The sequence below is a fragment of the Periplaneta americana genome, chromosome 12, assembly GCF_040183065.1.
Source record: "Periplaneta americana isolate PAMFEO1 chromosome 12, P.americana_PAMFEO1_priV1, whole genome shotgun sequence".
NCBI lineage: Eukaryota > Metazoa > Arthropoda > Insecta > Blattodea > Blattidae > Periplaneta > Periplaneta americana.
The window spans coordinates 73,384,297-73,402,117 of record NC_091128.1 but is presented as its reverse complement, the minus strand read 5'-3'; positions in this window follow the sequence as shown (position 1 = coordinate 73,402,117).

Here is a 17,821-nt window from a genome sequence, read left to right as displayed (position 1 = left end):
CATAGCCTATTCCACAGTTCTGGCATTATGGCTGAGTATGAAGTGGGTCAAAGTGTTGAAGCTCTAACACAGTCGTGCTCAAAACGATAAGCTGGGGAGATTCAAAGAGATGTATCCCGCAAAACACACAGGTAACTTCCGTGTAGGGTGGGAGGGGATTTCAAGAAATAACTGAAGCAGCGGCGGATTGTAGTGTTTTACTGATGAAAGTTTATGTATTTAGTTACTAAAATGGTCATACGTAGAACAAAGTTATACTATGAAACATTTTATTGCATTAGTGTTAAGATATATTAAAAAAGCTAATGCTTGTTCGAAAATAAAACGTATTTAGTGTCGTGGACTAAGTTACAAACCTTGATGAAATCAATAGCCATATGGCATAGACACTTTTAAAGTATTATGTACAAAAACAAAACGAAAAAAAGAACATTAATTTTTACATTCAGACATTTTAAATACCTGCATGGAAATATTATAGCCCAAGTTTATTCTTCAGTATAAACTCCTAGATTTTAACTTAAACAAAACAAACAAATTGATTATATTTATGAACCTTTCATTAACTTTTAAACTCATTAACATAATTAATAATTATAGCCATGTGGTAATTATTCCAACATAAAATAGTTTCTGAAAATGGAAATGTTTAACGGCCTCAAAGTGTAATTTTCATTTTTAGTTTATTCTTTTCACTTTTTACTGTCATTTTGTTTCTTTTTCATTGTCATCTTCTTCACTTTCTTTCGCGCAGCTTCTGTGAATAGAAATTATGGATTCAAAATCAGGTGTTATGTCGGTTACAGCAATAGCAGTTGAGCAAGAAGTAATTTGGAGCTTACCTTCTAATTGTGAATGTATAAAATGATCGGCCATGTAATATCGCCTTATATCCACATACCTCAAATGGGTTCACAGAACGTCAGAGCCCAGCATTGAGTGCACACTTTCTGTGTGACTTAAATTTGTGGTTTTTTGTTAACGAACAGTGCCAGCGTTACAGGAAGCTATACCTGAAAGCCAGATTTGTATTATTCAGCATGTAGGCTATTCAGTTGTCATATTACGCTGTAAATGTTGAATGGTTTTAGGTGCACTACCGACAAAAGAGACTATGGATTATTCGGAAAAAGAACACATGTTAACCGAAACGACTTCGCCCCCATTGGTTCGGATAAAAGGAGTTCTATTGTAATACACGAATATTCTGAATAAGGAAACGGCATTTGTTTAACACCCTGTGATATTTAGAAAGAACAAGTGCTGAGGGGAATTCGTTATATATAGAGAAAGAAAGAGATGCCATGAGCGAATCAAGCTCCTTGAGCGCGGAGTGATACAAACTGCTTTGTTTATGTGAGGTTTCTTTCTTGAACTGGATGGATTATAGGAGGAACGTGCCATATTTACAACAAATATGCCCATAAAAGTACCAGAGCTATTACGAAAGTATAATCTCGCAAAAGATAAGTGTGTCTGTCGAGAGAGGTAAAGGTAGTATACTTGTAAGAATTTCGTTATACAAAGTGTTTCAAAAAGATTGTAAATTACTTCGTGGGATTGTAGTGCTGGCCATTTGGAGCCGTTTGAGATAGGGACTGCATAGGACTCGCGTTACGGAATGCGCGCTGGTTAGAGTCCTCATGGGGGAAGAAATTTTCTCATGAAATTTCGGCCAGTGTATGGGACCGGTGCCCACCCAGCATCGTGATGTACTTGGGGAGCTACGATAGGTAGCGAAAATCCGGTATCGCAAACCAGCTATAACGGCAGGGGGGATCATCGTGCTAACCACACGATACCTGCATTCTGGTTGTATTATCGTCCACCTCTGCTTCGGCACGTGGACGTGAGGCCAGCAGCCGGCTGGTCGGTCTTGGCCCTTCATAGGCTGTAGCGCCATGGATTTTTGAGGTAGGGACTGCATGTCCGCAGAAGCTTCCTTTCAGAGCTACTTCATTGTAAATGTACTACCCTCTGCAAACAGGTATTTTGCTTGGAATTAAAAGTCTTTTAGTCTAATTTGGAGGCGTATTAGCACAGTGGAATGTGAGAGGAGAAGAGAATGGCACAGTCGTGAAATGTAGATTTCAAAATAAACGTAAAGATCGTTCTGGGCATTTCTTCTGCATTAATTACTGCAGGTCTAAATTGTCTTCGTGTCAAAACTAGAAACACACTTAAAGTGTTTCAGTTCATAATAAAGGAAATGAAAACTACTCACCGTGTTGCGCTCTTCTCTTGCTGTTCGATTACTTCCTGGCCTGAAGGAGATGCGATCAATGATGATGCGTTCAATGTGCACTGTCAACACAGACTACAACTCAGGGTAAGAGAGGGCGCGGAAGTATTGTCCTGCCGTTGACGTATAGGCAATGCTAATGCCTACAACAACAACCAAAATGTATTTAATCCTCATGTACAGTAGTAGGCTCCGGCAGACATGCATTTCCTATTTCAAACGGCTCCAAATATTCTGCTCTGTCATTTTACGAAGTCTTTTACAATCTTTTGAAACACGGACACCGTTACAGGTACCAAAAGATCATTTAATTTCAAGCAACTTTTATACAACAAATAAATGTGTGGAATAACAGACTATTAATGGATAAAAGAGCTATTATTTAGTTAAATCATACAATGGCGAACGTTTTCGATTACCTGGTAGTCATCCTCAGATCTAAGAAGAGTATACAGTAATTACATTTTGAACACATTGATCTTAATTAGTAGTGATAGGTTTGCTACTAAGTACATTAGCAAAAGCACTCCACACCACAACATACATCGGCAATAAATGCTCATGAACTGGGAACGATTGAGCTAGGTGCTTATACATACAGGTTGAAAGTGAAATAATCCTGCACATTGAAACCGACGGTAGGATACACTTAAATGAATATAAAACGAATATTAATATTGTGGTTAAATGCATGGTTAATTAGAAAATTGAGTTGGAAGTTTCAACAGTCTGGCAACATCGCCGCTAACACAGTCTTCTTCCTTCTCGTAATACAGGTGTAAGAGGTTAACGAACTCAACCTGTCTCGCTACACGAACCTCGCTCTCTGCCTACAACGTTGCAATCTAGTTCCATCGTTCAGTGGCTTGAAATTAAAGTTACACGAAAACCGTCCACACTATTGAAATACGTCAAAGCGATAAATGATTCTTTATTATATTTTCTATTGATATGAACGAAAATCACGATCCTACTTTTAGAAAACAATGAACTTTCCACCAATATGGCATTGCACTTTTTTACATACAACATGAACTATTCGCTCTGAAAATCTGCAGGGTTATTTCACTTACACCCTGTATATCTCATCATTGTAAAGCAAATTCTTTAAAAGAATGTAAAATTAATTGTAACCAAATACGTCACATCATCCAAAACTTTGCAAAGGACAAATGTAATATACAGTACAATTGTATTATTTGTGACTCTTGTGACTACTATATTGAGTGCTAATGTACAGGGTTAAACCTTTTTATACTCACATATTACTTTTTATACGGACGTCTAATCTTATTTTTATTTTCAAAAAATTTTAACTTTTATTATAAATGTAATTAGTAGTAAACTTATCATTACTTATTAAGATCAATATGTTCACAATGTAATGTTCACAAAAATCGAAGATTATAGCAGCAAACAAGGGCCTCATATAAATGAGGAGAAAACCAAATATATAAAAATGTCAACTGGAATCAAACAAAAAGTGTAGAATTTAAAGATTAAAACGTACAATTTTGAAGGAGTCACAAACTTTTCGTGTCTTGGAGTAAACCTAAACAGTAGAAATGATATATCAGAAGAAATAAAACAACGTGTGATGAATAGCAAATCTCCCACATTTGAAGTCCCCTTTACTGTCTATACCAACTAAAATTATACTGTACAAAACTCTAGTAAGGCCCATATTGATATATAGTACGGAAACATTGACCGTGTTATCAAAAGATGTGGAATTGCTGCGAAGATTTGAAAGGAAAATCATAAGGAAAATATATGGCCCAGTCAAAGAAGGTGAAACTTGGAAAATTCGTAATAATAATGAGATAAACACGATATTACAGGGAGAAGACATTGTCAGATTTATAAAGTCAGCTAGACTGTCATGGTTGGGACATGTACACAGAATGGACGATACAAGATTCCCAAAACGTATGTTGGATGGAAGAATACTGAGTGTGGCTAGACGAGGTAGACCTAGGAAAAGATGATTCTAAGATATATTGGGTGATTTGAAGAGGTTACGTATATCTGGTTGGTGGCAGAAAGCGAAAAGAAGAGATGAATGGAGGCGGATCACACCGGGATGTAGAGCTATTGAAGAAGAAGAAGAAGAAGAAGAAGAAGAAGAAGAAGGGGGAGGAGGAGGAGGAGAAGAAGAAGAAGAAGAAAAAGAAGAAGATGATGACGATGATGATGATGTTCACAATGTAATCATGTGTTCTTCTTACCTGAGAATGACTACCAAGTAGTCGAAAACGTTCGTCATTAGGCCTATATAATTTAACAAAATATGGCTATTTTAGTTAATTAATAAATAGACAAAGTTTATAGACTGACTGTTATTTCACTCATTTATTTGTTGTATAAAATTGCAATTTATCGGAAAACATGTCACTAAAATTACTGAAGCAACTTGCCTACTTGCAGGGATTAACATTTTCACAATGATGTAGCTCTGAAAAGTCTTCGGAGAACTTGCATTCCACATCTCAAACGACTCCAAATACGTTATAACCCCACCAAGGTTTGTACAATCTTTTTTAAAATGCTCTGTTAAACGTAAACAGAAATGTAGGCTAATTCGCAATACGAGAAACTGAAATGTTTGGGAATGCACAAAGCGTATTATAATGAGAAAGAATGCGTCGGCTAAGAACGAGAACCATTTTTTAGTATATAGCTCAAACTTAGCCCTGGACCACAGTGAAGTATAATACGGAGGTAATTACGTGGATGACGCAAGCCCGCCTGTCTTTTGTGACACGGATTGGGCGTTCTGCTCTTGATTAACACAATAAGAGTCGTGACGTGTTGACTCCCACGTCTGAGTCTCTATCTATATCAAATTCATACAGTACAAGACAAACAGCGTATGCGGCAGCGACGGTGATGGTCGCCAAGTGCTGCTGCCCTTCTGTCACATTTATCCTAGATACAGCCATTCATAATAGAACGCTTAGCAATAGTGAGGTCTACATGCAGCATTGGAAACTTAATATTCTAACAAGAATACAAGCGGGTTGGAGGGGAGCATCAGGATCACGTGTAGAATGAGCGGAAAAAGATGAATGCTGAAGTCCAATGCACCAACGAAACAAGGAAATTGGAAACGGAGTGCGATGCTGCACGAACTATTTAGGAAATATGGAATAATAGATCTATACAGGGTGATTCAGCAGGAATATTAAATATTTTATGAGGTCGTAGTATGGACTAATGGGAATTGAGATAGAAAATATTTAGTAGTATTTATTTAGTAGTATTTATTTATTTAACCTGTTCGAGATAAGGCCATCAGGCTTTCTCTGCCCCTCTACCAGGGGATTACAACTATAATATGAAGAATAAAATTACAATTAATATTACATTTACAATTACAATTACAATAAGAATTAAAGTACGACACGACTACCTGATTAATGAAAGCTAGACTACAACTATAATATGAAGAATAAAATTACAATTAATATTAAATTTACAATTACAATTACAATAAGAATTAAAGTACGACAAGATTACCTGGTTAATGAAAGGTAGACAATTTATCATAGAAGTTAAGAACAAAGAATATTTTTGTATTTACTGAATTACAAATTAAACCTAGAATAACAAAATTCTATAGCGATAAAATTACCATATACTGAGATATCTTGTGACAGATTAAGGGAACTATTTACAAGAAACCATGTCTGAACGAGTATCAATTACTGACCAAGTGACTAGTATGTTTGCGTTTGAATTCAATTTTATTTATACCTGCAGAACCCGTAAGTAGGGGAAATATGAGGTCAGCCTCACTCCACTTCTATTGGTGATATTCCGTGTAGAGTTGTTCACATTCTCTGCCCCTGCAAAGGTCCATCAGTGGCAGCATGTAATTTTCAAAAAGGATTGTAATAAATTCATTGTATTTATAATGCGTTTCAAGGTTTACAATTATGCTAGATTTTCTGTCGGTAGTTTCTTTGAAATTTCTTTGCACCTAACCTGCTTTAGATTTTCGAAAACTTTCCTCCTATCATCACCTACGAAAGCATGAAGTTACAGCATTTAAGTAATGAACCTTGAAAGTCAATATTAATTTCAATTCAAAATGAACACAACGAGTGACGTCCTTAATTTAGCAGTAAATAAATAAATAATCAATATATAGTTTGTAATAATGAACTTACCCGAAAGTTTGTGCATTCCATAATTCTTAATATGGGCTTTGTTGAAATATGTTGTAATATTGAAATGACGAGTAGAAATAAATTGGATGGGACACAGTAAACAAGCAATTCTTTCGTCTTCAACAACAAAATAATCATATTCCCATTTGCTTTGGAAGTAGTATTTTTCACGGGTTTAGATTTTGCCATGTTCCGGTTCTGTTTAAACTGCAGTACGCGTATTGTGTATTTATATATTTATTTATCTGGCTAGAGTGCGTTACAATGTTGAATGACAGTATTGACATCCGGTCATACAGCTATCACTCACTTATCAACGTACAATTTATTTATCGTCCTATTACTAGTAAAACCAGTTAAGACGAGTAATGCAAGTTTCGTAAAAACAGGAATTAAAATCTCATTAATGCACGATAAATCATATAAATTCTTCAAATAAAGTAATTGGTTTGTTGCCTGCATGCAACATTTCGGACTTCTTTCATTTTAGTAGAATATAGAGCACGGAAAGACAAATCGGGGACTGTACTTAAATTATTTTACACAAAAAGTGGACTTAATCGGCTTTACTAGTAATAGGACGATATATACATAGGCAGACCTTCTTACATTATATGCACATATACATTTTAAAATTTATTTTACATGTCCTTTAACTTATTTAGTTCCCTCATTCATTTTCCTCTTACTTTCTAAAAGTATGTTCCTAAGGATTTTATTATCTGTTCACTTGTAATTCTTGATAGCGTATTGTACACCTGCCGCCGCGAGAATGAGTGTTGATGCAGCCGAGCGTAACTAGAATGCCATGACCGCACTTGTAGAAAATGTGGGTGGGGTAAGAAGGTGTAGTAAGCAGTCGCTCTGAGGAGCTACAGTTCTGCTGGTCTGGTTATACCTCAGGGGGCCTAAATACAAATTTCAAGAAGACAGACTATCTAATCGTTGGTGGAGACGATAGAGATCTGACCTTCTTGGAAGGCACAGTCAAGGCAGTAGATCATTTCAAATATCTGGGATCCGTCCTTCACCAATCGGAGATATGTGAGAAAGAGGTTAAAATCGTGTAACTCAAGCCCGTATCACTATTAAACAACTCAAAGGAATACTATGGAGCGGTGACATCAGACAAGAAAATCAAAATAGACTTTACTTAACGTAATTGTGGAGAGTATCTTGATATATGGGAAGAAGCTTGAGCACTAACAGAAAAACAGAAAAACCGCACTGAAGCTGTGGAAGTGGATGGTCTGCGCTCGTCTCGCGTTCAGAAGGTACGAAACCATTCCATAATGGAGAAACTTAACATCCAAGAAAACGTGGTTGATCGTCTGGAATGCCGGAAGCTACGATGGTTTGGGCATGTCCAACGAATGCGAGAATACGAAGACCCTAAAAGATCGTAGTAGTGGGTTATTTTACGACGCTTTATCAACATCTTAGGTTATTTAGCGCCTGAATGAGATGAAGGTGATAATGCCGGTGAAATGAGTCCGGGCTCCAGCACCGAAAGTTGCCCAGCATTTGCTCATATTGGGTTGAGGAAAAAACCCGGAAAAAACCTTAACCAGGTAACTTACCCCAACCGGGATTCGAACCCGGGCCACGTGGTTTCGCGGCCAGATGCGCTAGCCGTTACTCCACAGGTGTGAACTTTTATTCCTATTAGTCCATACTTATGTACTTTTACTTTTAATGGCGTTCCGCCTTCATCGATTGTCTTCGATTCCCCTTTTCAATCTATTTCTATCATCCCAGGAACCATCCTTAAGTCCTCTGGCTCGCATGTCATCAACAGCTCCTTCTCTCCACGTTAGCCGTAGACGTCTTTTCTTCCTTCTTCCTAGAGGGGACCAATTTAATATCTTTTTGGGCGTCCACACCTGTGGAGTAACATCTTCATTTCATTCAGATGCTAAATAACCTGAGATGTTGATACAGCGTCGTAAAATAACCTACTTAAAAATCTGAATAAAAAAGGTCCATTTAAACATTTGTTCAATTTTCAATAGGATTGGAGATATAGCTGCTTAAATAGGCTATTAAGCATAACAAGTGTTACAAAATGGCAAGCAGGAGAGAAATAATGACTTATTTATTAACTTACTTGTTTTGCTTATTTATATGTTATCACAACCGTAATTAGTTTTGCGCGAGATCGTGCGTATTTGCTTGGTTTCCGCACAAAACCAATCCGCGGCAAGTCTAAAATTCCACATTCAGTATTCCCAACGTAACACATAACAATTTCCCTCTTCTTACCGCTTAAGTGACATATTGATTTTACTGCTTTAGGCTTCTAACATATTATTTTTAGAGACGTTCAATATAGTAATAATTATAAATTGGAAACTTACCACTGCAATTTCATCTAAATTGCAATGTTAGTTATTGTTTTTAAATATTTTCAAAAATTAAGTAAACTCTACAACTCCACTAAAGTTACTGCATTCGTGATGCAAGTAACATTAAGGAAGCCGTGAAAAAATCAACAAGATTCCAGATGCCGATGTTATTAATGCAATATGTTATATAAATAATATTGTTAAAATATTAAAATGAAAAATAAATCATTACATAACCTTACCGTTTGTTTTAAGTTAGCATTTATGGACTGAGGGAAAAAAAGACAGACGTATATCACGGCCTTTTGGAGTATAGTAAACACAGAAAACATTTTAAAGCAACAATGTTGAAGAAAGATATTTTTGTTTTGCAAATTTGCCGTCACTGAACAGAAACCAAGATGGAGATTTCATTGCAACTAATTAGAAATTCCTCTTTCAGGTATGTAATAAACGATCTTCGCACAAAATAATGTACGATACACGAGCGATATGTTTTCTTTCAATTCTCGGAAGTTAAAAAAGCTCAACTACGTTTCGCTTTTTCAAACTTTTCCTCGAACATGAAAACTTCAACATACCGCTCATGTAACGCATATTACTATTTTTCAGTGTTGAGTGCTTGTAATCTGTTTCAGACTTGCGCACGCAGATCGGGAGCTCATATTGGAGCATAAACGCACTATCAACCTAACTCACTTTTTGTTCATCTAAATAACGCGAAGTCAATGAGTGGCCGCTCGAGTTACAGGACAGTCGCAGTCTGCGTCAGTGGCGGATGTGACTTGATGAAATTGGTTGTCTTTACAACCATGACCATAATACAGTTTTTTTTATATATTTGCAGACGTTGCGCACAGAGTCTCCCGATGTATCACAAATGTAGGCCTATGACTTTAAACTCCTTTGTATCCATGCCTGTTTCATTTAAACAATTTTCAAATGTGCAGCAAAACCATTTTCCTTTGATATCATTGCAAGTGCCGCATCAGTGACTACTAATACTAAGTTACAGTGTAAAATAGTTCAAAGTTTACTGCAATGCGAATCAGCCTAAAAAGTATCGATCCTTAAGTGGTAAGCTTACTCTATTTCAAAACTCTTCTCCCATTGTCATATATTCATCAGTACCCTCATAAATATGGCTAAGCGTGTTGCTTGTTATGTTTTTCACCAATTTGCTTTATTCTACGAAAGCTTGTGAAGGAGTATGGAAGGAGTAAAATTTCAGGTAGCGGTATCGGTATTGTTTTTAAAATTACATCATTTTTGGAAGTATTGTAACTTCAAGAAATTTGGAATTATTTAATTAATTATCAGTTGATGTATAACTGCGTCAGTAACAGTTTACTAATAATAGTGATTGGAGTAATTTAATTCCACACGAATCTGTACCAACATCAAAATTTGTTATTGTACGGGACGAAAGGGAACAATATTGGCTAAAACAAAAATCAAAAAGCAGAAAGAATCTCACAAGGTAGTGGACAAGCTACAGCACAAAATAGGTTCGTGTCAGCTACCACATTTCAAATTATATTGCTGAAAAAATGAAGCCATTCGCCATGGGAGGAATATTAAAGATTGTTTAGTTTTAGCTGCAGAAGATGTTTCCCCTAACTTAGTTGAAACATTAATGTACATCAGCCCGTCTTCTCACACAGTCGCTGACAGAATAGTGGATAAAAGTTCTGTTATAGGGACACAATTAATTTATGAAAAAATATACTTCCTGACAGCAGCTCAATGTTACAATTTATAGAAGGTACACACCATGTATTTGAAACTGTCCACTTGTTCTACTACCTCATTTTGAATTTACACGTTTACCTTATTTATTTTTCTTCCGATAACAGTGATCTTTGTCCTATTTGCATATATCTTATCCTATACTGCTCAAAGCTGTCATTTAGCTCCAGTAACATATCCCTTACTACCGTCTCCTCTTCTGCTAACAACGCCATATCAAAAGCAATTATTATTAACCTGATGCACTTTCTTTTTCTTCTTCCTCCTACTATCCTTCCTCGCATGTTTTGAAAACAGTTTTGAACTAAAACTTCCAAGTAGATGACAAAGGTCTTCCTTGTCGCTTCCTTCTTCATATTCAACTTCTGACATTTTTTCTTCTATCTTTTGAGTGGTGAGTATAAAGGTGTTAAATTTAACCTTAATTTATCGTCTCTCATTGCACGAACATTTATTTAAAATATTATTACTACACATTTAAGCTTAAGAAAATTATCTTCTGTTGCGCTTAGAGGCTACACATGCACTTTTCTACTCTACATAAAATTCTTCCTGTAACAGGAGAGAAAGAATTTCATTAAGCAATTACTGTCTTATGGCAAGGGCGGAACTGTATTCAATGGCTCCACATTGCAAGATGGGCAGCGCCAAGTGGCCTCGAGGCAGCAGCATGCCGAATCGCATCCCGACAATACTGGTCATTGTATCAGTGCCCTCACGACCTGTCCTGGGTGTGCTGCAGCCGGCTTTGTTTTCTGCGCTGTCGCAGGAGGCCGGGCTGCTTTGTGGTTACTGTTTAGCCACAGTGCATTCATGGCCAAAGAATTCCACCGTGTCGGACAGCATTTCAGTTTCATCTCCATCTCCTGGAGCCAGGTTTATGAGGTCAATGGCTGGATTTAGTCTTCTGGATCGGCTGATAAAATGACACAATTAAATGGAAACGGTTATTGAAAAGACACGATATTTTGAAATTCCTGAAGCGTTTTAGCAAAACTAGGCTTTTTCGTTAAAAAAAGAGGAATACTTATCACTTCTAAAGAAATGCAGTTTGTATAGTATTTGCCTTCAACTGTTCCCTTTTATTTACTTTGTTAACGTTATATTATACGATATATTTCTACAGTGTGTCCTACAACTCAACCGAAAAAGTTGTAGAGATTGTGGAGGGAACTGAGACAAACATGAAATAAAGGAATAATGGTATACGCGGTCTAATTGCTGGGTTGAGTTGCATGTTTGACACGAGATAGTTTTATTGATATCACAAGCTTCATTCCTTCTCGGGTAATCGGGAAAATGTAGTGGCAATACTCACTGAACAATATTTTTAAAATGATGGCCTTTTATGTTTTGATAAAATTAGTCTTCCTGCAAGAGTATGCACGTCACTGATAACAGTTCGAATTTTTAGTTTAGAACACGGTCTCGATTATCTAATGTATTGTTTAGTTTCTATGAATAGTAAACAATTAAAAATACATAGCGAATAGGTCATGGGGATGCTCTTTCATAAATGTTTGCAATATTGGGGCCTGCAATAATAAAAACGTCTTGTGATAATCAAAATAATGTATTCTTGGCGTTTTCTGCAGGAATGAATAAAAGTTTATGTAATCCGTTATTTAATTTGTAAGCAAGATTTACGTTACAGCATATCTCCGTTGCACCACTTGCACCTTAAATACTATATTTTGCTTTCAAACATACAGTATTCTTATGTTAATTAGTCTTCTCAGTTATTTCTTTCAGAAGGTAGGCCTACGTATTTTTTATTCATGCTTTGCAATTGGAATTGCCTGCACAGGTAATTTGCAAATAATACTCTAAGCGTATAGGGTATACGCTTATTCGTGTTTACGTTTACATATCCACAAGGGAATAGTTTGAACCTCCGACTTGAAGTATAATATGAATCTTCTGATAATCAAGAGGTGGTGAAATTATTCGCGATAAATGATCATCTGTTTTCACCAAGTCACAAATTGTGTAATTTCAAGCAGCTAGCCTACCAAAAATCAATTTTCACATTCCTGTCTTCAATTCTTGTATAAACATGTTTATAACAATCTGCAATATAATATCCAAGTGTAGACAGATGCATACATCTTGTAGGGGACCCTCACAACAGAATGAAAGTTGCATGTCTCCGATAAGATCATTTACGCTGCAGAGACAGGCGCAGTTTGTGTTTGGATGATGCGAAGTAAGGAAGTTAATATCAAATTTTTTTCTAATACATAATGTAAGCATGCTATAAAAAGGTATATACTTTCAAGAAATAAACTAATTCTTTTTCTGATATTATCTTATTGTCTAGAATGTGTCTGCATAGACATGTGCAGAGAGTCGAAGTTCTACCTTATTACATTATTTATTTTATTTTTTTTATTGTATTGGATTATTTTACGACGCTGTATCAACATCTCAGATTATTTAGCGTCTGGATGAAATGAAAGTGAAATGAGTCCGGGGTCCAGCACAGAAAGTTACCCAACATTTGCTCTTACTGGGTTGAGGGAAAACCCCGGAAGAAACCTCAACGAGGTAAATTGTCCCGATCGAGATTCGAACCCGGACCACCTGGCTTCGCGGCCAGACGCGCTGACCGTTACTCCACAGGTGTGGACCCTTATTACATTATTTTCAGTTGAATTTTAAAAGGTGTAACCCCCTATCACCTCGATACAATTTTGTAGAGCATTCATTATGCTTTTCTGAGTAAGACGTGATTTTATTTCTGCAATCAGGCGCATACAGAGTAACTATTAATTATTTTCTGACATCATGCGCTCCGTAACCCGGAGTTCTGTTTTTGAGGTGTGGAGTAAGAACGTTTACAAGTGAAATTCTCAAATAAATAATTCAACATTTTGGTCTCAAATATTGCTCTGAAGATATATTTTGCAGTCAATAAAGAAATTAATTAGAGTTCTATGCTCGAAAATTCGATTACGATGAGAAAAATACAGGAGACATGAGAAAAATTTATTAAAATAGAATGCGCTGTGTTTGAATCAAGATACAAAATCTGAAAATGAAATAGACTGTATACTGTAATGCTTTGCCATCTACTACAAAAAATTCCAATTTGAGTCTGCGAGTACAAGCATTAGAGGACGTCCACGTAAAAACGTGAAAATTGGTTTTGCAGAAACGACCAACAATGTCATCTATTAAGTATCTCGCTTTCATTACTGACTTACAGTTGATCTCTAATCAATATAAAGAATTCAGCGAAAGTGTAAATTTGTGTAATAATTAATTTTATATCTACCGTATTATTTAGTGTAAAAATTAAAGATAGGATAGGTTCAGGTAGGAAAGGGCACTACTTGCTACATGTCAAAGCAAAGCAGTCGCAATAAAAATGATGGAAATACCTCAATGAGATTTTTAAGGTAGGTTTACACTTCCGTATACTGTATTACGGGAATAGATAAAAATCTAATAAGTCGGATTTGAAATTATTGATAAACTGGCAATTGGCATGTTGGCAAGGATGCAAGGAGACAAGGGAATTATATTTATGCATGTACAAATAGTATTATTAGCTAGTAGACTATTATTAGCCTACAACTCTTGGCTCATGGACAGAAGGTCATAGGACACTATTATACCTGCTGGTGAACTATCTGAGGAAGCCCAGGAAATGAGAAACAAGATAATAGATTTTTCAAAGAAGTCTTCACAAGGAATAAAAAAAGGCAAAAATACCAACCTTTAGCTCAGGCTACTTGTTTCTTGTGACTCTTACGTCACCAGGTTAAGGAGATTAAGGAGAGATAATAGCGGTCGATTTCAAGAGAAGTACTGCAATTACTCTCGAGCCTCCATTACTCGATGCTGCCGAAGGAGAGACTGGCAGCTAGAATACAGATGCTGATGGGGATGCATCTGATATCTGAAAGAATATATGTAGCAATATTCCTTCGTCTTACTCTTTCAATTTTAAGCACAGTCTACATTATGAACATTAATTAATTTTTTCAACTTAAATCAAAAAAAGTGTTACAAAATTGCTAATTTTATTTTTTGTAAAATTATTTCCTATTTTTATTTTAATGATTAAACACTTATTCTCTCTCAATAATTGAAGCAACATACAAAATATTATAAAAATTGAGCGATTAGTTTTCGAGAAATGATTTTTGGCCGACTAGACTCTCTAAACTGTCCCGCGCCGTGGCGTCGCGGTCTAAGGCATCCTGCCTAGGACTCGCGTTACGGAATGCGCGCTGGTTCGAGTCCTCATGGGGGAAGAAATTTTCTCATGAAATTTCGGCCACTGTATGGGACCGGTGCCCACCCAGCATCGTGATGCACTTGGGGAGTTCCGATAGGTAGCGAAATCCGGTTGCGAATACCAGCTATAACGGATGGGGGTATCATCGTGCTAACCACACGATACCTCCATTCTGGTTAGATGATCGTCCATCTTTGCTTCGGCATATGGGCATGAGGCCAGCAGCCGGCTGGTCGGTCTAGGCCCTTCACGGGCTGTAGCGCCACGGTTTATTATTATTATTATTATTATTATTATTATTATTATTATTATTATTATTATTATTATTAGACTCTCTAAACTACACACTGTGCGTCAGATGGAAGTTTAGTGAGCGGCATGTTAAGCCTTAATAGTAAGCGAGTTTCATAATTTTCATAAGAGAATCTTAATTACCATTATAGGTAACTATTTCTGTAGAACCACAATTAAATGTGTAAGTTTTGAGTTTGTATCTTACTTTGTTACTTCAGTGATAATGAAATAGTGAAGATGTATGTATTTTCAGCGTGTTCTCGACTATTGTAACAGTTGGCACGAGTGTGTCTTTTCAGGGAGTTCCCGAATACAGTAGTGCAACAGATGGCAGGCGTGTACGACATATTTATTTATTTGTTTATTTTTTTTGCAGGGTTTGGTGTGGAGTTTTTAATCTGAAAGGAGCACACATTAAAACACAGAAAATAAACTCGATTTACCAGAATATTAAAATTAACACGAACAGAATTTATTTTATTTTAAATACATCATGTTGTCGATTGTGCAGTTTGTGAAATTTATCTGGGGATGGCTCCCAGTGGAATATTTGAAGTTGGGTTAAATTTATTTGAGTAATTCGATGTATGCCACTTTCAAAACTGGCGTCTGCCATTTTGGATTGATGCTTTCAAGACTTGCGGGATGTTGGGCGTACCATATTAATCAATATCACATATGCTTAGTTGGAAATAGATTGTTGCAATAACATAATAAATATCAGTACTTTAAAGTATATAATTAAGATACAGTTACGTCACATGTAATGAGCGTATTATAATATGGTCGAGCAAAAAAAAAATGTTGTATGTTATTGCGCGGAATTTTGAACCCGCAGATCTCAAAACGTTTATCTGAGTGCCCTCCACAATCCCTCCATTTTGTCTCTTTATTGTAGGGTACTCTGTATAGAAATATGCATATTACTGCATTTATTTCCGCGAATTATTCCTGTACATAATGAATTTACTTTTGCGGAAACGAATTTTCCCTATGCAGCGTTATATAAATTCAATAGGAAACTTGCCAATTCAGCACAATAATACTGTAAGAAGAGTACTGAAAAAATCGCTTCAGTTGTTTTCAGGTTCACCTCTACACTGTGGTCTTTATTTGAAATAACAAGCCATCAATTTTTTTACTAAAATTAATATATTTCATATTCATCACTAGGCATACTACATAAAATTCCTTGTTCAGTGTTAGACTATATGATTGTATAAATTATGTTGAAAATTAAGTAGTTAATGAGAAGGCTCCGCCTTATTAAATTCAAATGTTGGGAATATGAAGCCAGAGATGAAAATAAATATAAACTTTTTATTTCAAATCCCAACATCACTACAAGCCAAACCGTGCTTACAATTAGGGTTGTCACATGTCCTCATTTCTCCGGACATATCCTAATTTTTAAGGGTTGAATTACTGACTGGGAGAAATTTTTAAAATCAACGCGAATTCCGGAAATTGTACCTATGAATTTATTTTAAAAATACTTGATTTTTAAACAATGGAATCTAAGATTCTCGACATTCTTAGCATGTTTGCTCTACTCACGAGTCAAGAGCTGAAAATAATACTTGATAATTTTTAAAATTTGAAGTATATAGCCCATTTCACTTTCATTTTCTTATTCTTACCACTTTACTGATCAGTTCGCACACGACTCATATGAGTATTTTTTAAATTAAATCCATAGACACAATTTTCGGCGATGCGCTTGGTTTAAAAAATTCCTCCCGAATGCTAAGTTAACTCTTCGATATCTCGTGAAACCTACCTGCGCGTGAGGGGAAGGGAATTGTGGACTGACAAGCTTCCTGCCCTCGCTACGCTTCAACTAGCATTTAACTAGCTCACTTACCTCCACCATAAGATTCTTACTATGAGCTACGACCACGAATGCATTTGGTTTGACGAGATAACGAATGACCTATAACACGGTCAACAAATTTTAACAAGTTGCATGTATCGGATGTAAACCCAATCAATTATAGTGTAATATGACCTCCTAAATTCGAAAATGATAACGAAAACGCTTAGTTATTCTTTTTTTTTTCAAGATTATTTTGGACTTTATAATATATTACAAATTATTTTCTCATTTGCCACCAAATAACAAGTAAATATTTTTTTTTAATACCTCCGAGGTCAAGGTAGTTCATTCTTAGAGAAATTTGATGTGCTGATTTCGAAAATGCCATTCAATATTTTCTACCGGGTCTAGTCTACTTCAAAAGATATTCAAGAAAACATATTACATAAAAACCAAAATTCTAGAACTTTTAAATGTTATTTCATATTAAGTACATATCTTACAAACGTAGTTTTTTAGCCTTTCTTCTGTATTTTACTTCTGGGACATCCCTTATTACTGACCATCAATAATCAGCAATCATTGTAGTGCTCCATTTACCATGATATCTTCTTTCTAGAGTAGCGATATCTCGGTGAAAACGTTTCTCATGTTCATCACTTTTCTGAGATTGTCAGGGAAGAAGTCCAGGTTAGAGTGGAGGAAATGCATTTTAAGAGATGTTACACCCTATTCTAATCTATGCCATCAGGATATTGTCCTCTAATTCCCTGTAATTTGTCGCTTGTTGTTTCCAAGAAAATTATACACAACTTTCTGTAATGATTCCCAAGCGATTTATAAATATGTACACTGTATATTTATATATTTTTTACTGTGTAATTAGACTATGTGTTTAACGAAATGCATATAACTATAAATAATATATAAAATGTAAATAAATATCATCTCGAGAAA